We start from the raw sequence: 16,524 nt of genomic DNA, 5'->3' as shown, positions 1-16,524 counted from the left end.
AAGGAAATTACAATGTGACGTTACACCGAATTCCAGTAAAAATGCACCGGAAATGTACAATGTTACGGGTATTCATACATTTTCTAATTTGAACCTCTTCCATTTTACGTCATTCTATGTAAACCTTCGTTAATGAGGTATGTAAATTTCCATCGATTTTTACCAGTGCGCGGAAACGGAGGGCAGCGCACCCTTATCGATGGGCCTTATCATCCGATGCGTCGGGTGTCGTCGACTGCGTCGTCGGGTATATAATCAAGGAATTCGAGACTTCGGGAAAAAAAAAAAAAATATGATCTCTCCGTCTGAGACGAGAAAACAAGAAAATACCTCATTCTTCGGGAAAATAAGGTCGGTTACTAGATAACATTCCACTTCTAAGGGGGAGATAACGAGTAATTAAAAGAAAGGCCAATTCCGCGGGAAGCGAGAAAGTGCCCTCGACGCCATCGCCGTCACTCGATCTCGACTTTTGACAGGCGAGATGACAGGTGGTACAGGGGGGAGGGGGAATTATGGCAAGATCGCCAAGGGGCAGGGTATAGTCGAGATTAAGTACTGCAGTCATATTAATTGTGCGCGAGAGCGATCGCGGACTCGGGAAACGAGTCGCGGGCAAACGTATAATAGGTATACCTAATCTTAATCCCTAATGAATTGTGATTTTAAAATGCGAAAGATTTATTTGTTGACGTTGTTATTACTGATAAACATAATTATTGTTGACCGGACGAGGGTTGGGGCTGTCGAGGGGCGCAGGGCCCGGCCTGAGGGGGCGGTTAGGATCCTTTTCGACGCTTCTCGGTGTTCCTTTTTCACACCTCTCGGAGCCGAGGGACGAAAGGCGCGGATGGTCCTCGTGGACCGTTTCTCGATCTATCGTAATTTCGAATGGGAGGCGGAAACGACGGGAGTTGAAACGACGCTCGTCCCGGGCGAACGTTTCCGTCCGATCGGGCCCGAGTCGGCCCCTGGGGAACTTCCTCGAGATGCGACGATCGGTTCGCCCGACATTTTCATCCCTTACCCTGCCGCGATATAACCCTTTCGAGTCCACCTGTCGTTCGTGTACAAATGCGAGGGAGATTCTCCGGAATCGCGCGAGAGGGCTCGCTGCTGCGAACGTAAGGGTTGCTACCCCTTTGCCGCTCCAAGCTTTGAGAGCAACGTCTCGATTTGACATACCAGATCTGGAGAGATTTACTCCTATTCGCGAAGGGTCGAATTTCCCTCCCCATACGCAGTTTTAAGGTGACGTGAAATTATAAGGAAATCGGTGATACGAAAATGTATAAAACTTTTCTCCAAACTGGGTGCACATTTGAAACTTCATCGCGTGATTACAGGGGCTCTAAAAAGAAGGACGCGATGGTCGAGAAATTTTAGTTTTAAAAAACAATTTGTTTATTTATCCCAGACTAGAACCAAGGACACATGTGTCTTTTATTTTTTTTTTTTTTTATGAAATTTTAGGAACATCGCATTCTTCCTTAGGGCCTCCACGTGCCGAAATTCCTAATAATTCGGTGCACCCAGTTTGGAGAAAAGTTTTATGAATATTTTGACATTTTACGTGTATAGAATGACTCTTTCATGTCACCTTAATTTGCCCGTCAATTTTAATCAGATTTATGTCCTCGATACCGTACACCTTTCTATGTGATCTTATCAGGTATCGATGCTAGGATTTTCGTAAGGAATAGATCGCTCGCTTAATCTACCAATGGGTGAAATTTTTAAACGCAAAGTACATAGGTACGTGGATAATAGTACAAACTGTTTTTCCTCGGATAACGAGAAGTAATAACGTCGACTAATGGATTCGATCAAATTGGAGAAATGCACCGCGAGTGAGCTGGAATTTTTGTTTCCCTCTCCATTGGACATCTCAATTAGTAATTCAATCCCTTTTGATTTATTAATAGACAACCCCGGTGTATTTGTGCAATTATTACATAGCTGCCCTGTTTCCAAAAATCCCTCTCGAATTTAGGAAATTCAATCTTCGATCTTCACCCTACCTCCAAATCGGGGGCACCGGTGAACGGCCAAACGTCCTTAACGGAAATATTGCCAATCCGAGATCTCATAGATCTTTCCTGCTGGGTATGGGAATTCCCACGAAGGCGGCAAATGCCGTTCCTTTCGCTACGTCGAGTGTTTTGATTTTATTCGGCAAATACTCGGGACACATCTCCCCGGCAAGAATGGAAATATCTCCTTTGGGCGGCGTTTCTCCTCGCGTCACGATCCATCCCTTTCTCGGGTCACAATGGCATTCCTGGCGATGCAGACTGCATAAAATATTCCCCGACGTGTGCAAACATACGGAAGACGGGCGCAATAAAGGACACTAATCGCTCCATGCCGGGGAAATCGCAAGTGCATTCGATTATGCAGTCGCCTATGCATTATTCCCGAGCAGGGAAAAATCGCGATGCAACGGACGTGGACCGAGTTTTCGGTCCCACGAGAGGAAACTTTAACCGAGATAGAAATTGATTTCCTTCGAATACCACGAATGCTTCTATCCTTTCCCGTATTGATTACACTTAGACCGTTAATAACGTAAAATGTATAATTTAAGCGTTATTTATTTTAAGTTCTAACAAGACCGTTGACCATTTATTATTCTTTACTCGTTGTTGATATCGTTTACCGATATATCCGTTAGACCGTGAATACACGTTTATTTACATGATTGTTTATTTCTGCATTTATTTTATACGGGTAAACACGAGAAATGGTAATGGTTTTCTTTTATATTATCTACAAATAACAAGGAAACAAACATAACCATTATTGATCCCGGATTATCAAGTAACTCTTGCAACAATTTATTAATTTCCATAGTAGCAGCTAAAGAGACATTGCCTTGCAAAGTGGTAAAAAAGAAAGCTCGTCCCCCTAAGACCATACTTTTTCCCCTTGCAAGACGACCAAAGATTATTATCAGCAGTGAATGTTTAGATACTTGTCCGAAATATGTTTTTCCCTCCCATTGCCCCAGATTCGCCGCCCGTTGGTACGAAGCACAGTATACCTTTTACTCCTGCCTCAGCATTTTGCCATTACCATTTTCTTATAGCGATCGATTCAAATGAGATTAAGGAAAGAGCCTCGCAGTGCCTGATAAGGTCATTGGCTTGCAGTTGAACTTCGATACTTCGGTAGGAATGCCTCGCGAGACGAGACGACATTTTGAAGTCGTGCCAGGGAATTCGCAGTCGTTGCCTCCACGTTATCCACGACCGGCGGCTTTTCCGGAACGTTTCCGCCGCCGAGATCCGCGGGGATCAAAACAATAGGAATATCCCGAGAATTCCTTCGAGCAGCAGCGAACCACCTCGCGTCCCTTCAAATATACCGTGAGGTGCGCACGTCACCCCTAATCTTTCATCGAGCGCGACCAGATCTCTTCTCTTCTCGTTTTTTATTTTTTATTATTTTTTTTTTTTCCAGCGAACGGGCGGGGGATATTTCATGCGGTGACAAACCGTCTTCGGGAATGCTGGGAGATCGTGCTACCTGCTTTTCTTTTCTTTCTTGTAATTATTTCTTTTGGTGGGGAGCCCCGAAAGTGCGACGAAGAGACGGAACCGTGCCTCGCCGGATTGAATCGTTGTCGCGTCACTTGAGGATTTCTCGCCCTACCGAGGGCTCGGTTTTCCCAGCCGCGGATTCACCGCGATGTATTTCCCAGACTGGATTCAAAGGACAATTAGGTGTCGCGTTAAATGGGGCGGGAGGAAAGAAATATTGCGAAGAACATGAGGTCGCAAAGTCGAGCGAGCAGTTCGAGGCATGTACTGCTGATCCGGCTAAGAGGCGGCTCTTTGCTCTGGCAGTTCAGCTTGCGGTAACGAGGGACAATTATTTCCGAAAGAGCCTGTAGAATACGGAGATTTACGTATGAACGATGACTCGAGTAATGCCGTGGGTGGTGGGACGTAACTCGCTGCACAGAGCCATGGGGTTCGTTCGAAGTTTCGCGTCCAGGAAAGGAGGGTTTATAGGGATTAATCGCTCGTGCAAATTTCGCCAGAGTATTACTATTTGTCATACGACTGTCCATTAACGAAGTGGAACTTTGGATGGAAGTTCACTCGGTATTCCACGCCTTTTGTATTCGAAATCCTCCGGTGATTAGATTAGTTCGCCGTACAGCGTACTCGAGACGTACTTTACGTGACTCGTTTTCGAGAAATCCCCCGGAACGGGGACATTTCGGTTACGATGTTGGAATCAATTACTGCAGACGAGTACCCGCAATGCTAGGAAAAATGAAACGTACCTGGAAGCCCTTGGGAAGTATTCATTGAGAAAACGTTCGCGTATTGGAAGTCGTACTCACAATGGACGCCGTTATGCCGGTACGGTTTTACTTTCTTCCTCGATAAAAAAGGATCAGCCGTCCGTTATCGTATTCGCTTCTTTGACTTTCTGGCATTTACGCCGCAAACCACAATCCTCGGGCCCTTTTTTTCCCGTATTTTCCCCTCGTAAGTACTGGTCAAGCCGGTCGTTATTTTTAACCTTCGGGTGCTGCGGTTTCTTTCCATTTCTTTTCTGCCGTATTTCGCGCTTAGCCTAAAATGTATGTCGACGAAACAACCGAAAATCCACCTCGCAAGCTATTCTTTGCCGGTGCATAGGCTCCATTGAGCTCGCCTTTGTTATCAGGGAAATTCTCACAATGCAGTCCCAACATATACGTCGAGAGAAATCAGCATCGAGCTGAATTTTCCTGACTCTGAAACGTCGATTGCTCATTTTCAGGGAACTCCAAGCGAGATTCTGGTTTCAGCTGGAGAGCCAAATAGTCCGACTTATGCTTAGAAATTTCCCTTACATTCTCAGGGGCAATCACTGCAAACCAGTACCAACTAACCTAGAGACCAGATATTATTTCGCGAAAACGTATCTAGATAAAAAGCAATCGTTGAAAACCCTAATTCACGGTAGTTTCGTGACTTCAAATTCTGGCTTCCATGTCGCCCATACAAACTTCTTTCTTAGGGCTCCAGTGTTTTTAGTTTAGTTTTTCTCATCTTTTACGGGCCATTTTGCAGTTTTCTCCGCTACTTCTTTCGGAAGGTCTAATAAATAAAATGTTCCGCATTTCGGGAAAACTCCATGGCCAAAAGTCCACCTCAAGAAAATTATTTTCGGGGAGCTCCGATTGCGAGATTTTCATTTGACCTCGAAGCCAGTTCCGACCGATACGTGGGTCGGTTAACTCTCGTCTAGTTAACTCTCGTTAACTCCCGATCCAGATCTCCTAATTAGAGTTAGAAACGTTGGGTTTCGCGAAGGTTTCCGGAACGGGAATCCCGGCTCGATCCCACATTTTCTCCTCTGAATTCCATTCGAGCGTTCTTGTTGCATCCACGCTGCAATTAGCGTGGCTACTCACTCGTACACATAATTTTTCTTTCTTCCCCCCAAGGCAACATTTCTCCAATCGAAACCCCTTAAGGGGATGTGAAAGTGGCATCTGAGAAGTCAAAGCTTCCTGACATTTTTCCCCGACCTGGGTATACCGAATCGTTTCAAACTTCACTGCGTAAATATGGAGGCTGTAAGGAAGGTCTTGACGTCCATGGAATTTCATTTTTATAAATAATATTAAAACCAATTAAAAAGGAATTTTTGGAAAATAGAAATTTCACAGACGTCAAGCCCTTCTGTATAGCCTCCACATTCACGTTGTAAAGTTTCCAAACGTTTCGGTACACCCACTTCGGAGAAAAGCTTCATAAATGAGATTTCTTTGACGCCACTTTCACCCCACCTTAAAACACAAACTATCAGAGATATCGCGCACCCGTGCAAATCATAAATCGCACAACTCTCAGACAATTAAAAACCCGACGAAAATAATGACACATTAAAAAGCGTCTCAGTGATTTGCATCACGGCATTCCGGGGTATTAAATTGACACGGTTCATATAAGAAGAAGTTCGAGAACGTTGTGAAGTTCCTAAGTACACCGAAGAGGTAGGATTCTTTTTCATTCCTTTAACCACATAGCGGCAAAAGTAAACGTTGGATATCATTCCGACTTTATACGTGAATATCTACCCAAAATTTGAATATTAAAAATTGAGGTCAAAAGAGATGAGCCTCATCAAAATGCCGCGCTGTTCACGTCAATGAGAGAAAGGCTATAAAAAAACGTATTGTGGCGGGTGTTTCATGACAAGTACCGATTTCGAGCGTAATCTGGCATTAGCGATAACACGCCTCCTTGTCAATAAAACCGCCATTTAACGGGTTAGTTGAATGCACAGTGGTAAGAGCAATTTACGCCAGATCGAGTGTTTATGTAGAGCTATGTGGTGGTAATGAGAGAAGGCGTGTTATCGCTAACGCGAAAAGCCACACCCGAACTCGACACTCATCTTGAAACACCCTAACGTATTCGGAATTAAAGTTCAATCGCTCATGAAATCAAATTTACGTCCTACTAGACAATAGAAACGTAGAATAACGCGGAAAAAAAGGGGTTTAGCTAAAAGGTAGAGTTCAAAAACGGTTCAATTGAATTCCTGTACCCTAATCTTGAATTATTCCGTATTTGTGACGCACCGTTTAATTGGATGAAATCAGTAAGGATGAAATAGGGGTTCGATAATATTTAATGATGATCAAAGTGACGAGGATTATCCAAACCTACGATCTATTTAATTTTATCTTTTATCACGTTTATATAAGTAGAATATCTTGAGCTTTTGGTACTCTCGACAATTTTTCTATGTAACCTCCAGGATAGGGAGGTTACAAAATTCGCGTAATGTACTCCATCGTTCGATGTTAAAGTGTAATTACGGGAAAGTATTTAGTACGGTGTTGATTTTCATGTATACGAATCGCTCGAAGTGAGGAAATAAGTAAAGTTAAATTCGTTACGATCCTGGCTTAATTTTATTGCGACCTACTTTTAAGCCCGAAAATAAATCTCTAAATGAAATCAAACATTTCAACCTGAATTATCTTATTAAATTGAATTGCCAATTACTACATGATTCATGAAGGACGAGGGTTAGACATTTTTCTATTATATTCCGTTCTCTCGCGGGTATCGCGTGAGGAATCTCCAAGGTGTAAGGTCCATTAAACTTAACACTTTTCGTGTTCAAAATGGACTATTCGGAAGCTCTTTTTGTCGTCGTTACCGCGAACGACTTCCTCACAACGAGCAACCCACGGACAGACATGAAGCCCTTTTTCGCCTCTGCTTTTCCCATCGCCAAAAAATCTCCGCGACGTCGTGACAAATGTACTTTTTCGGCCAACAATACGCAACAATGCTTACGTGAGAAATCGAATTAAATGTGGCTATCTATATCTTGACCTATCGCGGTTTTCGGTTCATAAAGTACAAACCTTCACTTTCGCATCTGTGGGTCAACCATCAATCGAAAATCGGACATTCGTCTACTTTGAGATCTTTGGCATAAACACGGTCAAATAAACCCGAATAAAAAATGTCTACTTGACTGACTCTAATACAGTGATATCTTTCATATTTAATATATGAACATGACGTTTCATCTCCATCCGAAAACATGAATTTCCGGGAGAATACACAGGAAACTATTTTTTTTTCTTCAAGCTAGCAAATTTTTGTTTCTCCGAGAAATTTCAAGTACAACAATAACTAGTAAGTTATGGTATATTGTTAATGGTTTTTAGGAGATTGAACATATTAAATATTTTCCAGGAGCTTTAGCATTCCTTATTTCATTCGGTTTTTCTGTTTCCATCATCCCACAAAGTTGAACCAGGTAGAAATTACTTATTGACTTAAGTCGACATGTAGATAATTTCAAAAGGAATTTTTATGAGAAATCTGTCACTGGACATATTGTTAAACGCTCTTCACAAAAAGACGATTAAAAAATCTGTTTAAACGCCGGATCCAATGCCAAGAGTTTTTTCAATTTGCAGGCTTCAGTGATGCGAATTTGTTGCAACAGCTTCACGAGGATCAAAAAAAATATATAAAAATGTTGAAAAAAAATCGCTTCATTATGTCGATGTGCTCGATAAGTGTATTGTGTGCTTCTCATAGTGCCGATCCTCGTGTAATGTTGACCCTTAATTGTCAATTTCTCTATTTGGTTTCTTCTTTTAATCGAAGAGACAAAATTACACGGTGGAAAACTGATGAAAATCTTATTCTTACGACGAAGGAATTAATTGAGAAATGAATAATGAAAATAGTTTGTCAAATAAATGACATAGACGACATTAGGGACGCAGAAATTCCCATCACGAAGATTCTGAAAGGACTCGGTGATGTCACAAAGCGTAGCCGAGTCAATTTCTAAAGTTCCATCTTGCAAAAAGGGAAAAACTTCATTCGATGAAATTAAACCTTACCACTCAGAAACTGTGCACTCTCGTAAGATCTCCGGTGATCGGAAAATCCAGGAAACCCCCAAAATGAGAAGGAATTAACCCAAAAGCAGCGGCGATTTTTCCTAAAGATATGAGAAATATTCTGGTCGATTAAAATAGAAAAAAAAAAAAAGAAGAAAAAAATACCGATTCGGTTTGCCGCCAACTTGGAGAGGGAAAACGATCGAAGTTCCCTCGGGAGCGCTTCCGGCTCCTTCGGAAGCGCTTCCGACCTTTCGCCCACGTCGGTAAAGGAAGTCGGAAAGTTTCGGAGCCGAAAGAAAACGGGCTCGCCGGGTAACTCCGAAGTTTCTTCCAAGGTCTGATTATCGGGTGATTTGCAGGGAAAATCCGAGCCGACTCGCTAATCGAATCTGCGAACAGCCGATAGGATTCTCCTCGGAGGAATAATCGCGCGCAGGACTCGGAAACCCTCCTCAAAGTCTCCGCTTTCCCAGATTTCCGTCCGGGGACCCTGATGGGATTTCCTCTCGGCGGCAGAGCCCGAAAAAGAGAAACCCGCGGGGCTCCCTTTGAGGGAGAGTCCGAGCGGTGGGATTACCGAAGACGAGAGACGCGAGGCATAAGTATCTTCAAGGCTGGAGCTCGATCTCTCCCCGGGGGCCTGAACTTTTAGAAACTTCACATGGCCGCCCTGTCCAAGAAAAACCGTGCGCGTATACTTCTCCAAAAAAGGGCTTTCGATCCGCACCTATACCCTGAATACCTGGACGAAGCATCTCTACTTATCGTTAGGGACGCTCGATTCAAGAATCAATTATTCATCATTGAGAAAAAAAATTTGTCGAGATGAAAAGAATACAGAACATCGGACTTCACATTCTGAGGGGAATTCTGAATAACGTGAATAATTAACGGGTCTAAACGACCTCTCGAATGGGTGTTTTTCAAGGCAGGGTTAAGCCCTCTCGCAAGATGGAATTCGATTTTTAAGGATTTCGGCCGAGCGTCTGGATGGTCCAGGGAGACCGAGAGGCTGGGTCGTGAGATATAGAAAGCATCTCTGCGAGTTTGTACATTAAAAGCTCTTTGATGATCGAAACGTACCTCGGGCGACGACTGGTTCCTTATAAGCTAGTCGTTCTGAGCCCCCCGAGAGCTCGTTTTCGAACAAATCTGAAGTCGTGGTAATCTTCTTATAATATTAAATTGCGGTATTTGGGTATACAGCTTGAGCTGTATAATTCGTACGACCTGCAGAAGCGATTTATTTCACGACACCACGGACTCCTAGGAACATCCAAGCGAGGACTGCCCGAACCTTAAAAGCTCTCTTGGCATGGTTCCGGCAAACCTTCATTAATTAAATTAATTTACCTGCTAACGTACTTACTTATTTTATTTATTTACTCATCAGCCAGTTTATCATTAATGATTGAGGATCACCGAATGAACTCGGGTTTCCTATTCCTTTTCTTTAATATCCGGATAAAGTTTCATCGTTGGATGAATCCTCCAAAAATGCTTCTGGAAAAGTGATTCAAAATCTTCCATTTCCTCTAAATACTCATATTATTATTCACAATGAACAGTCTTAACTTTTTCCTCGGCTATTACTATAGGAATAATCGATTCGATCAACGAAATGAATTAAAACGTACTAACAAGAATAATCTGAAATACAAAAAAATCGAGAAAAACATATTGAAATCGATTAAAATTATTTCGACGATAAATCATGACTTATCCTATCTGTACAAACTGTACAGATACAACGAAACTCTTGCATTTACCCTACTCGCGGTACTAAATGATCGATTTGTCGACATTACTTGAATTCCTAATCCGACACGTTTGTCCGTACTAATTTCATTATCCAGATTTAAAAGAGCCAAAGATCTCAAGTACAATCGTTCTTGGATTTTATTTGCAATCCAGTCCATCGCCCCAACAGTCGAAAATTGTTCTCGACCTATAATCTAACATCCCCAGTTCTCATTAATCACGTATTAACCAACAAAAGGTTGCTAATCGATTCTTTTACAAGCGATATCTGCACGGCCGGTAATGTCCTCGTACCGAAGGCACGTCGGGAAAATAAGCGAATTGAAAAAAAAACGACTGGAAAATTAATGAACCGATCAATCGTCCTCGCCCAGAGGACGAGAATCCTAAACGATCTCTGCTGCGAATCCATGATAACCCCCGATAACGCGACAATCCGACGAGGTGTACGCACCTGCCGTGACGAAGGGACAATGCCGCATTTCCACTCTCGCGGAAAGCACGCGGAATGAACGCGGAAAGCGGAATAAGCTCTCCCAGAGAAAATTCCGCGATCCGCGCTTCGCATCGATCCGCGCGGATGGGAATAAGTCATAAAGAAAAGTAGGGGAAGGAAAGGAGAAATTCTTTGAAAGTTGGAGAAATTTCGATAGAAACTCGACTGTTCGATATTACGTTTAGTTCGAGTCAATTTGGGGCTCTGTATAACTACAGTACTGTAGGGAACCATAGATTTATACCTAGGCCCGTCTCGGTGGTGATAGATTATAAATATATACATATATATATGACATATATTATATATATATATACATATAACTAGGTCAGTGTCCGATCGAGCTTTGCACTAGTGAGCGTCGCTTTTCATAGAAGGAGGTTGAGAATCGCGACTGTTACGTTTCGGTGCCCAAACCTTCCTTAAAGGGTAGGCTTTTTTAAGCCGGATGGTAAAATGGCTCAAAGGAAAAAAAAAAAAGAGAGAGAGGATTTCATCTCGGTTTCGGCATTTCGGCTGTTTCATTCATCCGTAGTCGCTCCGACGTCGGGAAAGCTGCTCGAAACTCCTTCGGCGTTCTATTACAAATATCCTAGAGATTAAATGTCACGAGTGACCAAAGTATCCATTGCAGTATTTAACACGGGTACCGACTGTAAGGGTGAATTGTACACGCGAAAGATGCAACTTTTGTTCAATAATTTTTTTTTTCTTTTTTTTTCTTTATAGAGTTAATATTCTACAATTTAAAAACGTTAGGTTAAGTAACATCAAGAAGACTTCATTGCGAATAGAAATTATTTTCTACTCTGTACGATTTAAAATCCATGAACGTCGCTCGTAAAAAATCGTCAACCGCACCGAGGTAATCTCGGTCGATTTATTGACCCGATTGATTCCTTATCTTCGGCGGAGTCGAACGCCGATAACGCGATTTCGATATTTTGGGTACAAGTGAGTACTTGCTTTTCGAGATTGAGGTTGATATAACATTCGGTATATCGATCAACGCGATTCTTGGATCGAGGGAGACTACGTTTGGAGCTAATCCGGGGAAAAGCGAAGTCGGAATTGAATCCTAGGTACCAATTTATCGACTAATCGAGGAATGTGCTTTGCGGGCTTTTGAAGTTCCTTCATTTTTGCGGACGCGCGAAATTGCGGTCCCGGGTTTGCGGAGCCCATTAATTGGACGCGGATGGGATATTAAATTATTTCGATGGGTCCGCGCACCTCGTCCTCTTCGGCAGATATTTTAACTAATTGTAATAAGCTTTTGAAAATGGCGACCGAGCAATTACTCCGGTTAACTGCACCGAATATCGAGCATCGACGGGCTGGGAATGGCGACCGACATCGTCGCATCATTTCACCAACGGTGCTAATTAAAATCAGGCATTTCGTCGGCGGTGGGTGGAAAACAGTTTCCTGAATGCTCTCCGACACTTTCGACGAATGCTGGAGGACGGGAAAAAAGAATCTTTCGGCCACGGGTTTTATTTTTATTTTTATTTTTCAACGAGTTTACGCTAACCGGATGGAAGAGTGATGCTCCGGCCAACAAGACGGGGCATACATTTCCGTTTCCGAGCTTTACTCCGAAAGGCATTCAACGTGCGGACTCTGTCTGTGTTTCTGGCATTTTGGCAACTGTGAAAATAACGCGGAAATCAAGGGAACCAACGACGGTACAATAAATCCGTCACGGTACAGATTGCTCGGTTGATTGACTCTCTCGATTCCCTGCCATTATTTTTACGCCCCTTCCGAGTCGAAATTATTGTTACAATTCTGCCCATAATTACGAAAGTAGTCTAAGTCAAAATTAAAAAAAAAAGTGAGTTTATCAGTTATTTCACGCCATATTATTTAAAAGGAAATTAATTCCATGTAATTTCGAAACAAAAAATATATGACTTAGACCACTTTCATAATTATGGGGACAATTGAAAGAAAGTCACAGACGGAAATATCAAATTGCCCCGGAAGATGAGAGAAACATCCGGTAGGACGTAAATATTTTCTAAGATGTGAAACACATAAAACGAAACATTGATAGGAACATAAAATCGCGAACGATGTACTTATCTCTTTGCTTTTCGATCGCCTTAGAAAAATTGCTAAGATTTCTGTCCGCGTCCTAATTTCGCAATAATTACGTCGTTGTTGATTGATGCGATCACGGGTTATAAATTGAAAAGACGTATCGATGGAAATTTCATTTCACGATCAGCTGATATCACCCGAAGAGCACATTTTCATGCAAATAAATAGACTTAATTGGTGTCTTTGAGCTGACAGAAATGATTTAGCTAAACGATTAAGAGTTAGCAAAATGTTTGCAGTAATCGCAAATACTATTTTCTGAACGGATAAAAGAAGGAACTTATTTAACGATAAAGCATTTACAGCAATGGAGTAAAGTTTCCTATCGTAAGAAATTAATTTCCCTGCGATCACCGGTCAATTTGTCGAACTAATTGTTACATACCTCGTGTTATTTTCTAAGGGGATGTTTTCCTTCCACCAATCTCAATGTTCAATCGACTGAAGATTTTCAATTAATATTTCACCGAATGCGCGAATCTAACGAGACGTAAGATTCAAAGAATTCAGGAAAAATTCGGATCGCCTTGCAAAAATATGGAACGCATTTTCCCCGAGACTTTCTCGGCGCTCGGAGCAAAGTTCCGGAAAACACGGAACATATATGAAAAGCTCCGAGGTCCCAACGAGAACCGGAAGTTGGTCTCATCGAACCGGAAAAGCGTTTTATCCCGGCAACGAGTAGGCCAATCTTTACATGAAGATTTCCACAAACGCCAGACAGAATGTTCGATAATCGCGACGGTTTCACAAGTCCCGAGAATAAATCGCGCTCAAATAGCTCAAATTATTCGAATTTGAGGGAGCGACAATGCCAATTATTTAAAATAAAGAAGAATTAATGAAACGTGAGGAAGGGAGAAAGTACGTCTAGAGGGATACGCAGGGAAAAGAGTCGTAAGGCTAAACAAATAATCTCGAACTCACTGTACGAACGGAGCGCCTACAAGAACGACGATTAAGAGGCAAATTATTAATTTAGAGAGAAGCGATATTATTTTCAAATATCCGGCCATGGATGTACTAGACGCTTATGCGAACTTCCACTTCGGATTCGTTTCCAATTTCGAAATTCTGTGGACCACATCGAAGATCGAGATCGATCTCGTCCATAGAAAAAGATGTCCACCTATCTCGCCGTAATTATTTGCGTGAAAATTCGATCAAAGGAAATTGCACTAAAAATTCGTCGCAGGTTTTTAGTTTTCATTATCCTAAATCAGATTATTTCGGAAACAGGATTAACAGCGATCAAAGAGTGAGGAAACATGTATAACGCCGGATTTCTATAAAATATACAAGTGGATAGGAAAATTGCAGCTAAGTAGTGAAATTGAGTCAATTAAATTTTCCACAGAATTTTGAAAAACCGGACATATTATCTTTTCCTTATTTTGTAGAAAAATATACTCTCGCATATAAGCGTAAACTCAAAATACGGTTCAAGTGTCCTCGAATCATTTACCGGGTCCCGTGCGAGGAATAAAATGTAAATTCTCAAAATTCTGGGGAACTCTGCATGTTTCTTTAAAAAGAAATCTGTATCTGCAAAATTTTCACATTGTTGCTCATTCGTGCCCTGTTATCGTTGGCATTTTATTCATTTACTCTTCGATGCACCCTTTGTTCTGCTTTTTTGTAGCTGAACGGCATTATGGACAGGGCCGATTTAGTCGGCATGCTTTGCCAAAGCGTTTTTCTTTTTTTTTTTATGGACCTTAACGAATAATCAAATTATCTCCGAATTTCAGCTAACTTCTCTTACGGACATATTCCATTTTGGACATTCAATGCGTTCGCGGAATTTTACCCGAAAACGCTTCCTGTACATCCTCAATGCCTTAGACTACATTTAATTACTACAATCTCCTCCTTAAATCCTTAGATCATATACCCGTCCTCACCCTGCGCTCCTTAACACCGAAAATGACTTTACAAACAAAAAGAAAAAAATTCACAAAACCAAACTACTCGTACCAAAATTTCCCAAGAATCTCTTCCAGAAAAAACCCAATCATTTATCACATACAGCCGTCCCTCAATTTACGCGAAGTACCCTTTCCACGAGCAATCGTTTTACGCGAATGACAATCGCGCCACATAAAGTCTATCGATACGAAGGAAAACATATTGGAAAAAAAAGTTTTAAAGATACATATTTACATGAAACACCTTAACGAAAGAAAATAATTAAAATGAATATCCGCGTAAATTGAGGGAGGGGTGAATGTGGATTGACATTCGCATCGTGTGCCCAACGGCACCCAATAATCGGCATCGGATTCCTCGGTCCAAAATGGAAAACGTCCACGTACCTCCACTAGAAGGAGAACTCGGAGGAAAATCGGAGATACGTGGATCGCGTTTAAGGCCCTCATTAATGCGGATTATCCTGAGTCAGCTGGACGTAGAGACTAGCTGTCCGACCGCCGGGTCCATCGCAAATGGCGCCGGAAAGGGGCGGAGAGAACCGATAGCGGGTATCCAGCTCGCTGCCGGGCTCGCTGTCAAGCCCGCTGTCACGTGGTCGGCGGATCAGCTGATCGAGCCGAGCCCGGCTGGCGCTCGGTTTGCGATCGATTGGGCGCTCCTTTCGACTGATATACAGACTGACGCCGAGTGTACACGTTGTACGCATGCACGCTCCAACTATACCCGCGACAATATACGTGAACCACGTATTATATTCACCGTAGTTGGGGGATCCGCATACATAAGCGAGGGCTTATGCGCGCTTTTTGTCTACGGCGAGAAAGTCCCGCGAGCGAGGAAAGCTAGGAAAGTTCGGAGGGTCTGGCGCATGATCAATTAATAATTAATATACCGAGGAGTCTCCAGGCTTAGAATTGACTTTACAAGGGAATACGAGACTCGTACAAGGCTGCCGAGGGAATTGCCTCGAGGGAGCGACCGATTTTAATGCACGAAACGAGCTCCTGGAGTTATTCGGGAGATCCCGGGTCATCCTCCGGGAATTCCACGGGGTCTCTCGCGATTCGAAAGGTCGGACTTGGGATTTTCGTGTGGCATTTCGTCGCCTCGGTATTACGGATGATAAGGGTCCGCGTGGACGATGTCTGACTCGCGTGATAGTGCCCCGGGACACGCAGCTTTCTTTATATGACGCTATCGTTTATTTCTCCTGAGACTTATCAATATCGACAGGGACTGTCATTTCGGGACCGTTATTTTTCCTCGGGACAATTAAATGACATCTCCGAGTTTATGAAACTTTTCTCCGAAATGGACGTACCGGATCGTTTCAGACTTTGCAACATGAACTTGGAGGGTATAAGATAGGTCCCGACAGCCATGAAATTTCAATTTTTTTAAAATTTGTTTACAGATATTTTTGACATTTTTTATAAAACATCAAATTTTATGGGTGTCGGGACCTTGCTTATGGTCTCCATATTAAAGTTTGAGATGATTCGATACACCTAGTTCGGTGAAAAGTTGTCAGGAACGATTGATTCCTCGGATGCCACTTTCACGTCCCTTTAAGTCTTTCGATATTCATTTTGCAAGAAAGTTATACGGATGAAAAAATTTACCCAGAAATGTATATATTTTCACGTTAGGCGTAAAGATTCAGGAATTCAAAAAATGTTATGATCTCATAGTATCGAGGCGACGATACGATATCGCGAGAAGAGGACGCGTTACATATGTAAGGGGAAAAGGAAGGAGGTCGGCTGGTTTCATGTGGACCCCAACGAATGGAAATGGAGCATCCCGAGGGAATCTCGGATGTGAGAGGACTTTGCCG

The sequence above is a fragment of the Orussus abietinus genome, unplaced genomic scaffold (assembly GCF_000612105.2).
Source record: "Orussus abietinus isolate OABI.00-Male unplaced genomic scaffold, Oabi_2.0 scaffold47, whole genome shotgun sequence".
NCBI classification, from domain to species: Eukaryota; Metazoa; Arthropoda; class Insecta; order Hymenoptera; family Orussidae; genus Orussus; species Orussus abietinus.
Note: the sequence above shows the minus strand (reverse complement) of the source record.